Source organism: Musca autumnalis, unplaced genomic scaffold, assembly GCF_047663935.1.
Source record: "Musca autumnalis isolate F117 unplaced genomic scaffold, ASM4766393v1 scaffold_1, whole genome shotgun sequence".
In the NCBI taxonomy this organism is placed as follows: Eukaryota; Metazoa; Arthropoda; class Insecta; order Diptera; family Muscidae; genus Musca; species Musca autumnalis.
In genome coordinates this window covers 292,198,852-292,215,784 of record NW_027411644.1, presented here as the reverse complement: position 1 = coordinate 292,215,784, position 16,933 = coordinate 292,198,852, and the positions used below count along the sequence as shown (strand labels likewise).

Below are 16,933 nucleotides of genomic sequence, written 5' to 3'. Positions count from 1 at the left end.
AAACATAAAACAGATGGCTTTGGTACAGGCACATCCTCCTGTAGAGACCAGTAAGGTAATCTGGTAACAGATACAGATAGCGTGCTCAGGATATGGAAGGAACATTTCTCCAATCTGCTGGTATCCAATAGTAGCGAAGTCGACGAAGATACCACAGATCCAATCCCAGAAGATGGTAGATAATGTATAGCACCCGGCCAAGATGACGTAAAAACAGCATTCAACCGGCTGAAGAATAATAAAGCAGCAGGAGCCAATGGCTTACCAGCCGAGCTGTTTAAAACCGAAGGCGAAGCGCTGATAAGGTGCATGCATCAGCTAGTTAGCACCATCTGGCAGGAAGAACGCGTACCCGACGATTGGAACCTGAATATCCTGTGTCCCGTCCACAAGAAAGGAGATAAGACTGTATGCTCGAACTATAGGGGCATAAGATTGTATCAGGGATATTGTGCGAACGACTAAAGCCAATGGTCAACGAAATAATTGGACCATACCAATGTGGCTTTAGACCTGGCAAGTCCACCATTGACCATATATTTACCCTGCGGCAAATCCTTGAGAAGACCCAAGAGATGCAGATCGACACATATCACCCTTTTGTCGATTATAAAGCAGCATTCGACAGTCCCCTCCGATCAAAGGTATACCATGCAATGTCTGAATTTGGTATCCCCGCAAAGCTCATCCGGCTTTGTAAGATGACTTTAACTGATACTAGGTCATCAGTTAAAATTGGAAAGAACCTCTCCGAACAGTTCAGTACCAAAAGAGGTTTCAGACAAGGAGACAGCCTTTCGTGTGACCTATTCAACATTTTGCTGGAAAAGGTAATACGAGATGCAAATGTCAAACGAAATGGCACAATTTACACCAAACATGTGGCTATGTTATTTGCCTATGCTGATGACATAGACATCATAGGACGATCAGTAAAGGAAGTAACTGATACCTTTAGGAAGGTTGAAGGAGAATCTGCAAAAGTGGGTCTGGCGGTAAACGGCGAAAAGACCAAATTGTTGGTGTCGATGCGCAAAGCGTCCATAGAGCTCGGACCAACTGTTGAAGATGGTACCAATAATTTTGAGGTAGTTAAAGACTTCGTCTGCCTCGGCACTGCCATAAACACAACAAACAACATCAGTTGTGAAATAAGAAGAAGAATTGTATTGGCCAACAGATGCTACTATGGTTTAAATAAGCAATTAAAAAACAAAGCCACATCTCGTCAAACAAAAATAACACTATACAAAACGCTGATACTGCCCGTGCTAATGTATGGCTCCGAAGCATAGGTACTTGCACAGGCAGATAAGGCAGTGCTTGGTGTGTTTGAGAGGAAAGTTTTTCGAAAGATCTACGGGCCGATTTGCGTTGACGGTGAATATCGACGTCGCATGAACCACGAGCTGTATCTGCTATACAACGACATCAATATAGTTAAACGTATTGAGATGCAGCGATTGCGTTGGCTAGGCCATATCATAAGAATGAGCGATGATGAACCCGCTAAAAAGGCGTATAAATACGGACCGCTTGGCGGTGCACGCAGAATTGGCAGGCCAAGGAATAGATGGCGCAAACATTTGGATGACGAGATGAAAAGGCGCGGTATTCCAGAGTGCGAAGCAACAAATAGAGAGAAATTGAAATCTTTTCTTAGTTGGGCCTATGGAACAAATGTTCTGTAATGGGCCAGCTAAGTAAGTAAGTAACTAATGAAATAAATAATTATGAAATTTAATGAAAATAAAAAAATTAAATAATGACTTTTGCTTCAACACTCGCCTAAAATAATTTAATGTCATAGTCAGGACACCGGTCATATGTTCTCTTTTTCTATGCACTCGGTCTGCCCGTCCTTATTTTCGGTGAGGACATGAGCGCAGATGAGACTGATGTTGGCGAATTTAGATTTTTTCCGAAATGTAGCAAGTTTTTCATTCAGCGGTGTGTGACCAACTACAAATTCACAACCAAACTCGTGCTTCGTAGCATGACAGCTTTAATATAGTGCCATATTTTTGTATTGTTGTGATACCTTTCCTAATCCATCGTGTATCCTCTATGGCAGTTATCCCTGCCTTGTAGTTTGCAAGTACATCTGCCAGTGTGTAAACTGCAAAGTGTCCAGTTTTTTTTTCATAGTAGGGAATTTTTATATGTGTGAACTTCTGAGTGAACTCGTGACAATTTTTAGCTTACTACCTTTAACGGATGTTGAACGCAGTTCCACGACACTGAAGTCAGTGTCCTATATAGTAGAAAGAAAGACAACTATAAGTCCATGTTAAATGACATTTCCAGGTTTATAGGTTTAACAAGTTCCAATAAATATTTCTTATTTTTAAATGAAAATAAGATTTCTTTCTAACCACTGTTTGATCGATATTTCACTCTTAGTTCATAGTAAAACTATCCTCCAGTTAAAATGTCTATGAATGTTCTGCAAAAGTCGATTGTTATTCTTTGCGCTTTTCTATTCCCAGCCCCCATGATTTGCACTCCACATGTAGATATGCACAGTAAATGGTTGTCATTGACCACCTACCTACTCCTTACTCCCCGTTGTCATGTTCAAGATGAAGTATTCAAATGCATTTTTATTATGGATTTATGGCTTTCATTCCATTCATAAAGAAAACAAACATTGTAATTTTTCTGACATTGATTTAATTTGCTGTCATGAATGGTGGTGGTGTTGGTGGTGACTGACCATCGTCAGGATAGCAATTAAAACCAAGGAATGGGTACAATTTCATTTCATTAAATTGATTGTTTAGTAGTAGTGGGTAGATATGTGGGTGTGTTACACCCAACATGCTTTCTTTCTTATTCGATTTGCATGATGTTGTTAAAAGGTAATGTCAACCTTCATTTGTGTGGACAAAGTAAAATGTTGCTGCAGGCAAGCAAACTGGTTGGCTGGCTGACAGGCCAGGCAGGCAGTCTGTTAAATTGATTTACATATGACCCTAAATGGAAATTTCTTTAAACGATAATTTTCTTCGGTTTGCTTTGATGTTTAAGTAGACATATACATATGTATGTTTTGCAGAATTGATTTTATGGGAATATTAATTCGTATTGATTTTTATTTGTGAAATGAAGAAACAAAGGTGCCCAACAGGGTGTAAAAATAAAGCAATTATTAAAAATCTTATACATTTTTTATTAATACATTTTTATCATTTCTTACGTATTTTGCAAAACACTACCCATCCTCTTAATTAAAATTATGAACATCGTCGAAGCTTTTTTCGTCCCACAATGTTTTACAAAGCAATTATTTTCCATTTTATTTCTTTTTATCTTATGAATAGCTTCTCCCCAATTAAGCTAATAGTAGCAGCAATAACAAAAATATCTTTCTTTTATATCTCATTTCAGCAGAACCATACAATTTTCGCATCATTTCGCAATGTCAACTGGTCATAAAGGTAAGTGCTGTTGTAATAATGTTGAAACTTTTTTCCCAAATATTTGGTGCAAAAAAAAGGTAAAAAGGACATACTAATATGTTCTCATATTTGCTCTAATGAAGACGACAAATACGTAGGTTTTTTTTACTTGGCCAATTTAAAATAACCAACAAAATGCTATAAACAGCATCGACATGTCCCAAATGAGGGTCTAGATACGTTCCCAACCAATTTTCTCAAAGAAAAAGCAGTCACAGCGGCATATGCTCCATGTTCCAACAAATTAATTTCACATGCATTTCATTTTCTTATGGTCGGCCTCCACTATATTTCCATATTTTACGTTCGTTTCTTTTAAAGATGTTATGGCTGCTGGTATTCCGTTTCGTGTGTTTTTTTTCTTTTATTTCTTCTATTTCTTTGTGTGTGTGTGCTGTTCTTTTGCTTTCTTGAGAAAAATATTTTTGGAAAAGGTCTCACGTACTTGACAATCATATACCGACATATTCCATAATGACATGGGCACCACTAACACTTCAATACGATGGCATGGTATGTTGCTGCTGCTGCTCCTCCTGCTGCTAAACAGTATGGGTTTAGACGATTTTTCTTTTATTCTCGGTCATCCTTGCTACATAAGCACGTACAATGTAATTGTGATGTGATCACAAGTAAAAGTACGTAAATTTAAGGATAGAAAAAATTTCCCAAAAAAAGGCACTCACATTAGTTATACACAAACGCCAGCCAGCCATACATATTTGCATTATAAATTGGGATGTAATGATTTTCTTTTTTTATTTGGTTTATAAAAATATGATTTTATATGGGTTTTTGCTTTTATTGGAAATGAAATTGGATTTAATTTGAAAGTAATCATTTCGTTTATAAATTTTGGGAAACGTATTTTGGGTTTCTTTAAACAATAACAAAGGGAAACGGCTCTATAAACCCTTATTTATATAAAAACATTTTAGGTATTAATCGGTAGACTTCGTTAACCCATATCGTACCGAGAAAAATTTTTTATTTATTTTTTTAAAAACAAAGCACTTCTTAGGGTAATTAGGACCCACTGATGTCAAAAATCAACTCAAAAAAAATTTTCCGATTTTTCGTTTTCCCGGAAAGTGGTGTTCGAAATTTCGAACACAGGCACTTAAGCTATATCGACTCCTCCAAACAATAGTATGCTAAGTCGACTTAGCATGTTTTCAAGTTCTTTACATTTCTATATTTAACGTCCTTTAACTTAAATTCTGTAAAATTTTGGTAATAATCGGACAATCCGAACAGAAGTTATAAACAAATATTTACTTAGCATAGTACTGAAGGTCAAAGAAATTTCCAAACTTTCAGAGCTTGTCCTGCAAAACTCACTGTTCGGAATTAGCAAACTATTATTTGGAGGTGTCGAACGTCCTTTAACTTAAATTCTGTAAAATTTTGGTAATAATCGGACAATCCGAACAGAAGTTATAAACAAATATTTACTTAGCATAGTATTGAATGTCAAAGAAATTTCCACACTTTGAGAGCTTCTCCTGCAAAACTCACTTTTTAGACTTAGCATACTATTATTTGGAGGTGTCGATATGTTTAGAAGTAAAATAAAATTGACTTATTTGCCGTTTTATTGATTTATTTCATAATTTTTGTATGAAAATATGGTTGAAGATTGGTATTGAGACTTCTTTGGACCTACAAAACTTTTCCCCGAAATGTGTCAGCACTGGTCCACGTTTTGGATTGCCCCCCATAGAACGGTACCGACCGATTTTCGGGAGATCTCAAGGATTTAGCTGCATTATCCTACAGAAATGACTGTAAATTTATACATATTTAATCTTTTTTCAGGTTACTTAACTTTCCTCCAGAAATTTGTCAGCATAGGTCAAAGTTTTATATAGCCTCCGTTGAATTGTACCTAACGATTTTAGGGTGTTTCAGGCTTTTAGCCGCACTATCCTTTAGAAATGGCTAAAATGTAGTATTTAGTCTTATATGGTGCTATAATAAATTTTCCCCGCAATTTGTCAGTAAATTTCCACGTTTTGATATACCCATCGATATGTAGGTTAAGTACCAGCGTTCGAAATTTCGAACAGTCAACTTTGCACATCTGTAAAGTCGTGCTTGCGCATGTAAATCAAGTTCTCTATATTTTGTGAAACGGATACATATATTGGCAATAATTCCCCATGATTACTTTTTTAATTTCGTTTTTTTATAATTTTTTAAAATTAATTTAAAAAAGATCCAAAAATATAGGTTTTAAAAATCTACCCTTAACATCGAGGGGGAGGTGGGATTTTCAAGGGAACAATTTTTTTTTAATTGCTGACAGATTGGACTTTATACATATACCAAAACTTGTTTAAAATTTAAACTTTTTCATCCATAAATATTTTTTTGCAAAAAAAGTGATTTTACTGTTCGAAAAATCGAACACCAAGTACGAAATGGGTTAAGATTCTGCACTCAAAGGCTTTCGAGACTTGCATACAACAGAATATATTTCCTCGAATGTAGAATAAATTTTCACTTGTCTCGGTGTTTTCGCTACTTCAACTAGCTGAAGCGTTCTGTCAAAGTTTTTGCCCTCTTCTTGCACAAGAACCTTGAATGTGTTCGCATTATACCACTTTTTAGTTGGACCACTTTCATTCTAATAACACGATCTTCCCAGGATAATCTTTGACCCGTTTATAGTCGACGTACAACGTACATGTAGGTCACTCTTCAAAATACTTTTTATGAGCAAAATTCGGTAACGTTAGAATGGATAGGTTGTTGTAACTTCTTCTTCATTTTTTTTTGCGGATCCGATATTTGGATGTAAAGCGATCATACAATATTATTGTTGTAACAGTGCTTATTATTATGCTTGTATGTTCGCTTTTCTGTTCAATCTGGCTCTGGTGCTATCTCCAGTTCAAGGAAAGTATCTGCTTCGATGGGATGTAAGCACAGATCCACTGGAGTTAGACGAGTAGGTTTGGTGGGGCAGTTGAAAGGGCGTTTTTTGTCGTGCGGACCCATGCCGCATACTGGGCAGATGTCTGCAATTTTCTGAGCGTAGTTGAGCCAAATCTACTCTGGTTTGTCGTGGCAGCTGACGCTCCTCAGCTGCGATAGATGGGGGATGCACTCCGAGGACTTTATTTACACTATATTTGTGTGACCTGCTTCCTGATATGCCTGAATGTGTCGGGCCTAGCCAGCATATGGTGATTGGAATGGCTCTCACGCAAGTACTGCAACGAAAGCATATCATTGTGTTGCTTTACTGGAAGAATCTTTGCCTCCTCATGTAGGTGGCCCACTAAAGACTTGACGAGGCACCCTCTTGCTATTCGCAGGGCGACATTCTGACAGGTTTGAATCTTTTTCCAGTTCGTATCACATAATCCCGGGGACCAAACTGGAGCCGCATAGCTTACCACGGACCGACCTATCGCGTTATATGTGGTCAACAAGGTTTCTTTATCAACACCGCGAGTGCAGCCGGCTAGGGATTTGAGGACCTTGTTCCTGCTTTTCAGGTTCTCGCCGACTTGAAAGTAGTGTCGAATGTGACCCCTAAAATTTTGGGACAGTTTGTGGTCGGAATTCTTATACCGTCGACCACGACATTCAATTCTCTTCCAAACTGCGTCTAAAGTGTCCATGTGGTGAACAGAGTGGCTGTAGATTTTGTGGCGGAAATCTGCATATTCCTCGCGTGGAAAAAGGTGGTCAGATCGGTTAAATTGGAGTTCAGTCTCTCAAAGATGTCTTCAGGTAAGGTACCTGACGCCAGGATCGTGCAATCATCCGCATACGTTACGATGTCGATGCCGTCTGGGGGCAGGGCGGAATACAGGAAAGGTAGAGGTTAAACAGTTCCGGAGATATCACCCCACCTTGGGGAACCCTGTTTCACTCTACGGAGTTTGGACGTCTTGTTCCTGAATTCCACGTACGACTGGCATCCACGCGGTTTCATGCTTAGCCGGAGGGTTGTCTGCTCAATGTCGTCAAATAGCGTGGAGGGCCACCATCGCTGTTCTATCACACGGTGGTCTCTGGTTGAGTCCTTGACAAATAAATGGTTAGATGGCGTGCAGCGCTGTTGTCGTGCTGTGCTGTTTACGGAATCCATGCTGATGATCGGCAACTTGATAGCTACTCCTAATACTGGGGAGGACTAAGGCCTCAAGCGTCTTTGCTATGGGCGACAAAAACGAAATCGACCTGGCGACAAATTGAGAACTTTAGTGAGATAGTCCACTTCCGGCTCATCCAGCTGCTCCAGCATTAACATGGTAAACGGTGATTGGTGAACTCTCTGAAACTCGCTCAATCAGCTTTCCTAATTCTGGCAGGGGCGTTCTCATTGTCCGTACAAAACGTAGACCTATCAATATTCCATGTACGGGTCATTAGAGACAGGCTTAAGCGAGAAAGGTCTGTATTGGACAGACTGGTACAATAGGAAAGTTAATCCCCCACCTCCACTTTTGGTGCGATCCTTCCTTAACACGTTGTAACCATCACAACGTTGTAAGCTACAGTTGTTGTTGAGCTTGGTTTCTTGCACCGCCGCGACCTTGATGTTCTTCTGACTCATGAAATCTATTATTTCCTCGATCTTACCTCGGAGTCCATTGCAATTAAATTGCAAAAAGGATGCATTCTCTGGGATTGGGACAACAACGGCTGGTGTTAAAGGCTGCGTGTGCGGTTGTTGTCGAGGGGACTGCGGGGGAGTTTCGTAATCTGACGACGACTAACTGGCGACTGCATTCACGCAGCATGTAGCAACCTAGTCCCTGTCGTAGTCCCTCACGGGGACAAGTCCAGAGCAACCCCTTAGATGTTCCCACTCCTGACATCTATTGCCTCTCACCGAAGGTTGGATATGGGTGAAGATGCGGATGTGACAAACTGAGCACAAATAAATTCGTCCTGGGTTCTCCTCCGTCCCGGTACGGATCAAAAGAATTCGGAGCAGGCAATCCGGGATATGCCAGGTTTAAAAATATTTATATCATCTCCCGCGCAAACAACCAACTACAAAAATGTACCTCAGATCCCAATAAACATCTTTCTAGAACATATGAACTCTGTATAGACGTTTCTTAAAGGTCAAAATAACAAAGCAAATGGGATTTTTATCCTGTTTTCTCTGGTTCTGATCCGCAAATAATAAACCGTTCAATGTTCAAGAAAAGATGTTTATTGGGATCTGATGTACATTTTTGTACTTGGTTGTTTGCTTCAAATTTGATCAGTTTGATAGCTGCAGACCAAAACCCGAGACAAATTTTTAAAAGAAATTTGACCTTGGCGATTTTGACCTTGCAGATGAAGTTTATATGTGTTCACAATTTTTGTTCCTTAAGACAAGATTTACAACTTTGCCTCTGTGATAAATTCAAAACTCCTAACGGTTTGGAAGATATAGTCTTGAAAAATGACCCCTTTTTACATTAAAGCCATAAACTGTGGTGCTAATATTTCCACTTACAGACCTAATCAACTCAAATTGAAATTATAGCATTGTAGCAAAGACTATGAAAGATGTTTGAAGCAGTGAACATATATATTGGGCAATTACGCGGTCTCTATCTCAAGAAATATTATTTTCCAGTAACAATAATAATGTTCTGGTCATGACTACGAGCTATTAATATTTGCACAATGGAATTGCATCTAATTTTGGTGCTATTAAGGCAATAACATCCTTTTGAATTCAATCTATTATTTTACATGAATGAAGAAAGTTTGTGGGAGCGTATGATTGGTGTCACACAATCCTACCAAAATGGCTGAAATTTGGTACGTAGTCTTCTTTAGGGGTATAAAACTTTCCCCGGAATTTTGTCGGTATCGGTACGCGCCTTCATATAGCCCCCATAGAACGGTACCTTCTTATTCAGGCTTATTCAGGTTTTTTGGATTTTTTTCTTGAAATAGGCGAACTGGTTAAAATTACAACGCCATGTGATAGGTATTGCCATAAGCTTTCAAATGATACCCACATTATAGTGATCGGTTCAGTAGAACCGGGTCTAACCCGCTTTTTGAATCCGAACATTTGGATCCGCCCCATGGAAATTATACATTTCCGTAATCAGCTCAATAAATCCTCCATCTACATTATAATTGCTGCAAAAATCAAAGACTACATTGTTTGCACTGCTGTTTAATTCTCAAATAATGTGGGTTACGCCTTTTGTGTTTTATGAAAATTATAGTATGCTGTTACGTCTTTTGGCATTTCTTCAATAGAATCGTTGATTTTAAACTAGAAGCTTGAAATTTTGCCAGAGCATGTGTTTAAGCAGATTCCGAATTTAAATTTGGTGTGGGTTACTTCTTCGGGCATTTATGGTGACAATATATTCCCGCAAACATCCCAGAAGAGACACGGGTCATTCCTCTCATATTAATGAGTGCTCCCAGATTCATATTACCTCAATGATATTTAAATTTATTTAAGGAGTGAACTTCCCCACTTGTTACTTTCGAATAATATAATATTTATTACCTAATTTTTATTGTCTTAGGCCCATACCTATATACATATGTGCGTGTTTTGTATTTTGAAAACAAAAGCCCAACAAAACCTGAAATCCAATTAATTGCAAAGAAAAATTATTTATTTTACGAATGAAAACATTTAAATAAGTTTAGGGAGCGGATTTGGTGTTTTAAATGTGATTTTGTACTCAACGTATTTGGGTAATACGGACGCTCAGAGAGCGTTGTTGTGGTAGAAAGGTGAAATATTTGTGTACGTCCCGTCGTTATTTAGGTTTAGCAGTTATTTCATCGTTTGAAGGTATAATTAGTAAGTACGCCAAGAGCTCGCTTTGCGTCGTTGATACGTTCAAAAAAAAAAAAAAAAAAACACGACTCAAACTGAAACGACGTAAAAGGAATTAAGAATTTTTATGGAAAGCCAAGTAAAGTTTGGAGATAGGTTCCAGGGTAAAAACACACTATTTCTTCTTATGCCTACAATTTTAGGCGGAGAAATTACTTGAACTTTTTGGTGTAATTCGGCCGGAAAGCTTTGCTAAAGCCGTAAAAATACCTGAAAGCGGGCGGTACCTTTATATGGGCTATGTTCATTTCATATTAGCAAGGAATTTAACAAAGCCTTAAGACAAACATTTATTTAATCTCAACATCAGTTGAAGACTTTCGTATCTGTTGTCTGCTGATATATCAGAAATTTTTCTATACTAAACCAAATTTGACTCTATGTGAATGTAATTTTTCTCTCTCTGATCATTGCCATTTCTTCATTCATAATTGTAATAAAATATGAAAAATTAGCAAAAAAATACGTCCTAATGTTAAAATATGTATTTGTTTGTGAGTAAATTTTTGCGCGAGAAAGTTTTTTGTGTGACAATGTGCCAAGAGGAATAAAAGCGAAAGTTCATAATGTACCGAACAAATGGTACTCGTGGAGTGCTTAACCTACATATACATATGAGGGTAGTATGAAAAAAATAATGACTCAGCCTGAATAATAAATTTATTTTTATTTATTTAAATAGTTATTATAATTAAAAAATTATAATAAACTTATAGCAAAAAGCACTAGCGGCTACGGCTATCGGCTTTGAGTAATAAATGTTGTAGATGACATGGACACAGAAGGTCAACAGGTACACTTGAAAAATTAACTGCCTTAAGACCAAATTGAAAATACATATAACACGTAAAAAAGAATCAACAAGTAAAAAAGTATCAGTCGGCTTTGCCGACAGAGACATAACCTCAGCCTGCGTATATTGAAAAAATTATTCCCAAAATACGTATGTATTTAGGGCGTTTTAAAAATTTTGGCCGTGTGCAACGATACAAATGTTGATTAGGATTAAAGATCAAAAGTTCTGCGGAGGAGATACTAAAAGGAATGGATCGACATTGGCAGTTATGGAAGTGGTTCTCCAGCCACAACATATGGTGCCATAGGGGGTTTTTACACTAATCGGGCTGTTTGCTCAAGAAGTATGGACTTGCCCCTAAAAAACTTTTACCATCGTAATTGTGGCAGCGAATGAAAGTTGCTTTAACAAAATCAAAGTCATTCGATATCAGGTCTTAAAGTGAACTTATCCGAAATTTTGTGTGGGAGGTACCGGATGGAGTGGACAAATATAGTACATATTTGAACCTGATCTATATGTAGTAGATATATTAGGATGTGTAAAGTATGGACCAAATCGGTCGTTCCTTTCCATAGTTTTCCGAACATTTTTTTAACTTTTGTGGGGGAGGTACCTGATGGAGTGAACCGATATGGCTTATCTTCGAACTTAAACTAAGTTTGTACAAAATATTACGAAGGCCAAATTATGGACCTAATCGACAAATCCGTTGGAGAGTTATCTTGCGCTCCAACCACTATACGCGGTGCCATAAGGGTTTTTTTTGCACCCTTAAGGCTATTTTCTCAGAAAGTATGGACTTGCCCCTGATGAAAATCGTACCGTCATTTGCTAACGAGGATATATACACTTTCATACGGGCAAAATGTGCCTCATCGACATAATGGTTTAGACCCAAAGTATGTTTGTACGAAATCCGTTTCAGACAATTTGGAGTTGATTTAGCCATGTGCGTCGGTCAGTATGTCTGTCTGGCTGGAGCGCACGAAAACTCTCGAACGGATCAACCGATTCGATCCAAAATTTGGCTTTCGCAATATTTTGTCCAAACTTAGTTTAAGTTCGAAGATGGGGTTATATCGATCCACACCTGCGGATACCTTCTCCACAAAAGTTCGAAAATGTTCGGAAAATTTGTGCGCACGATAACTCTTTAAGGGAGTAACTAATTTGGTCCATACTTTACACATCGTAAAATTTCTTCCAGACTTAGATGAGGTTCCAATATGGACTCAATCGGTTCACTACTTCGGGTACCTCCCACACAAAATTTCGGAAAAGTTCAGTTTAGGACCTACCTTCTAATCGCTCTGATTTTTGTTTTATCCACTTGTATTCACTGTCCTCTATACGACGGTACAACCTTCATCCGGGGCGAGCCCATACTTTTTGAGAAAATAGCCTGAAAGTTGCAAAAAAACCCCTATGACACCGTGTGTAGTGGTTGGAGCCAAAGATAACTCTCGAACGGATCTGCCGATTCGGTCCAAAATGTGGCCTTCGTAATATTTTGTACAAACTTAGTTTAAGTTCGAAGATAAGACATATCGATCTACTCCTTCAGGTACCTCCGCACAAAAGGTCAAAAATGTTCGGAAGAATTGTGCGCACAATAACTCTTGATGAGAGTGACCGATTTGGTTCATACTTTACACATCCGAATATATCTACTAGATATAGATCAGGTTCGAATATGGACTATATTTGTCGACTTCTTCGGGTATCTGCTCTCGAATTACTTTGATTTTTGTTGAAGCAAATAGCATTCGCTGCCTCAATTACGACAGTTAAAGTTTTTTCAGGGGCAAGTCCATACTTTTTGAGAAAACAGCCCAAAAGTTAAAAAAACCCCTATGGCACCATATGTAGTGGCTGGAGAGCTCGAACCGAATACTATGTTCGTCCACACTTTGGATATTTTAATATTTCTTAGAATATTAGGTCCACTCCTTCCGGTACCTTCCCCACAAAAGTTCGAAAATATTCGCTAAAATGGTACGCGTCCTTTGGACGTAGGAACCGATTTGGTGCAAGCTTTGGATCTCTAAATATTGTCGAAGTGGTAACAAATGATCAACATTTTTGTGTGGTTAAGGGTATGTTCGAGGATCCTTTGGACATTTTTACCAAAGATTTTGCTAGTGGCCCTGTGATAAAAAAAGCCCTGTCTATCGATATTCCCGCAAATTTTTGAGCTTTAATCCTATCCATACCTTTGTCGGTTCATACGCCCAAAATTTTGAAAACACCCCTAAATACGTTATTTTTTTGGGAAAAGAGTATTTCAATCCACACAGGCTATGAGTATATGTATCTCTGTCGGCAAACTGACTTACCGACTGGTACTTTTTTACTTGTTGAAGAAATGCCATTAAAATGGTATGCACGATATCTGTTGAACTGGGCAACCAATTTGGTCCGAATTTTGGATCTCCTAAAATGTTGTCAATGTTAATTTATCTTCTAAAATGGCCCATATCGGTCCTCTCCTTACGGCATACAAAAGTTCAACATTTGTGTCTAATTGCAGTTTAGGGTCTGTTCGAAGATCCTTTTTCAGCTTCCATAAGGGACCAAGTCCGTGCATTCCTTTAAGTTCCTCTTCCGCAACACTTTTGAATTTTAATCCTAAACCACATTTTTGTCGGCAAATTCAAACGTCCACCAAGGGCCACAAAAAAGTTTAAATTCACAAAGGCTGAGGGTATATCTCTGTCGGCAAAGCCGACTGATACTTTTATACTTGTTATACCCTACACCACTATGTGGTAAGGGGTATTATGTGTTAGTGCATTTGTATGTAACATACAAAGGGAAGCGAGATAGACCCATAGTTCCTTCTAGGGATATACATAGAATCACTTTCTGAGTCGATTTATGCATGTCCGTCTGTCCGTCCGTTCGCAACATACAGGTCGCATTTGTTGACCGATTTCGCTGAAAATTGGGGAATACCATTTTTTTAGCCGTCGGAAGATCAAGTTCGAAGATGGGATATATCGGTCCAAGTTTTGGTATAGCCCCCATATATATTTTCGGCCGATTTCACGTATTTTCTGTAACACACACGCTATATATGTCCGATTTCGATGAAATTTGGAATGTGTGACTGAATTTGGTCTAAAAATAAATGTGCCAAATTATATCGAAATCGGTTCAGATTTGGATATAGCTCCCATATATATGTTCGCCCGATTTCACGTATGCGATGTACCAATCACGCTATATACGTCCGATTTTAATGAAATTTGGAATGTTTGACTGAATTTGGTATAGAAATAAGTGTGCCAAATTATATAGAAATCGGTTCAGATTTGGATATAGCTCCCATATATATTTTCGGCCGATTTCACGTATTTTCTGTACCAAACACGCTATATATTTCCGATGTCGATGAAATTTGGAATGTGTGACTGAATTCAGTCTAGAAATAAATGTGCCAAATTATATCGAAATCGGTTCAGATTTGGATATAGCACCCATATATATTTTCGGCTGATTTCGCGTATTTGCTGCTCCAAACATGCTATATAAGTCGGATTTCAATGATATTTGGAATGTGTGACTGAATTCGGTCTGGAAATAAATGTGCCAAATTTTATCAAAATCGGTTTAGATCTGGATATAGCTCCGATTTATATTTTACATATTCACAGTGGTGTAGGGTATCATATAGTCGGCCCCGCCCGACTTTGATCCTTTCCTTACTGGTTTTATAATAAAATAGATTTAACGTTATTTTAGGCATAAATATCCATGAGTTCATTCATTCTCACTACAGGAAATCATTTTTGAGAAAAAAATGTCAAAAAGTCGTAACCCTAGTGTATATACCCTCGTTAGCATAAATACATAAATAGTGGATCGCACATCAGAGATACTCTGGCTCAAGTGTATGTCAGTTAAGGACATGTGGCGAAAGTTCCCGTTACCACAAAATGCATTTTTATGGCACTTTGTGGTAGGCATAAAAGCTTACAATTTAACCTGCTAACCTGAAGTTCTGAGTCTTTAAACGCATGTATGGTAAGGAGCTATTTTTCAGCCTACTGGTGACGTAGCTAGTTTACATTACTTTTTTAATGGATTAGTCAGCTTTTGTGGCTCCTAAATCCGATAAGACTAAACATGGTGCTCTTGAAGCAACTTTAAATGGAAGGTGCTTACACCTGGGAAGTTTTCGGATTCTGAAACTACAATGTTCATAGATGAGAACAAGTCATATCGAAATGGGACTAAAAAAAATGTTGTAGCTATGAAAATTCTCTACAAGATTGACCACTATGATAACTTTATAGGTTTTACCGTTATTGAGATATAGAAGTTCAAATTGGGACAAAGCATTGACTATATCGCTACCTTATAAAACAAGTTCATACATGGTGCCCCTTAAGTAAGTGAAAACCGCTTACACCTGGGAAGTTTTTGCGGATTTTGAAACAGCAATGTTCATAGGTGAGAAAAATCCAAAAACAAGAAAAAATCGCTGGAGGGACTTTGAAATAAATCGCGGTCAAAATTCACATTTTTAGGTTAATTTTAGGTTTTCACGATTTTGCTTGGAAACCGCAAGTCCTCTCGAAATGGAGCTAAAGAAAATGTTGTAGCTATGAAAATTCTCTAGAGGATTGACCGTTATGATTTGTTCATAGGTTTTACCATTTTTGAGATATATAGATGTGCAGATCACATTTTTAGCTTTTTTTTGTTAGGTTTTCACGTTTTTTTGAAAACGGTAAGTCGTATCAAAATGGGACTAGAGAAAAACTTTTAACTTTCTCTACAAGATTGGCTTTCGTAGTTTTTTCCTATGTTGTAACATTTTCGAGATATATAAGTTTAAGTTGGGAAATTTCAGTCATGACATTGTTTTATAAGGAGGCGATACAGTCAAAGCATTGTCACAATTTGATCTTCTGTATATCAATAACGGTAAAACCTACGAAATTATCATAAAAGTCAATCAGGTAGAGAATTTTCATACCTACAAGATTTATTTTAGTCCCATTGAGATAGGATTTTTGGTTTACAAGCAAGTCGCCATTTCTTTTGATTTTTTTTTTGATTTTTTTGATTTTTCTCATCTATGAACATTGTAGTTTCTGAATCCGCAAAAACTTCCCAGGTGTAAGCACCTTCCATTTAAAGTTGCTTCAAGAGCACAGTGTAAAAGGGTACCGTTGCTATGCCTTATAAGAATGAAGTTCAAAAATAAATCACAGAAAAAGAAAAACGATCAGCATCTTTTTGATGTGAGAAAAATATATTCCCCCGTTCTGGAATGTTCGTGAAAATAGATACATAGACCCGTTTGGTCAAAGGTATTTTCAATCTCTCACAATTTTAATTCCATACGATTACGACTGCTGATAACTTCCATTTCCACCTGTTGAATGCAGTTCATCATTCTCATTCGTCCTCTCCTCAAAATTAAACAAACCTACCCTCGTACTTATGCTAAAAGTGAAAGTAGCACTGATGGAATTTCGTCCTTTTCATTCCTTTTTTGCCATTGTTCGATATGTTTGGGGTTGGCGGTACCATTTTACACGTACACATAATGTCGTTTGGCACAACGAAGAAATAAATGGAAATAACAACAAACAACTGTGGATTCACAAATTTGCAAACCAAAAAACAATAACAAAACAGGCCAGACAGACTAGGCCAACGAAACAAAAAGGACAATGGTGAAAAACCCAACAAGCAGAGAACTAATTTCTAAGGACAACAACAATGTGTTGGTGTTGGGGTGCTATATAGCATTTTTCACCTCACTTGTTTGTTCTCTTAAATTGAAATGTTTTTCTCTTTTATTCAACAATAAGGCGAAAAGAG

General features: G+C 37.7%; 1 protein-coding gene across 6 annotated transcripts in view; it reads left to right on the top strand.

The window, feature by feature from the left end:
- Octbeta1R (Octopamine beta1 receptor) overlaps positions 1-16,933 on the top strand; it is a 544,036-nt gene that overhangs the window by 62,172 nt on the left and 464,931 nt on the right. For 5 of the 6 annotated variants that reach the window (XM_073961617.1, XM_073961616.1, XM_073961623.1 and 2 more), the window contains exon 2: positions 3,391-3,440. The gene's annotated coding sequence lies outside the window, so the exon portion shown is untranslated. The remainder of the gene's footprint in view (positions 1-3,390; positions 3,441-16,933) is intronic. The other variant, XM_073961618.1, reaches the window with a different exon arrangement.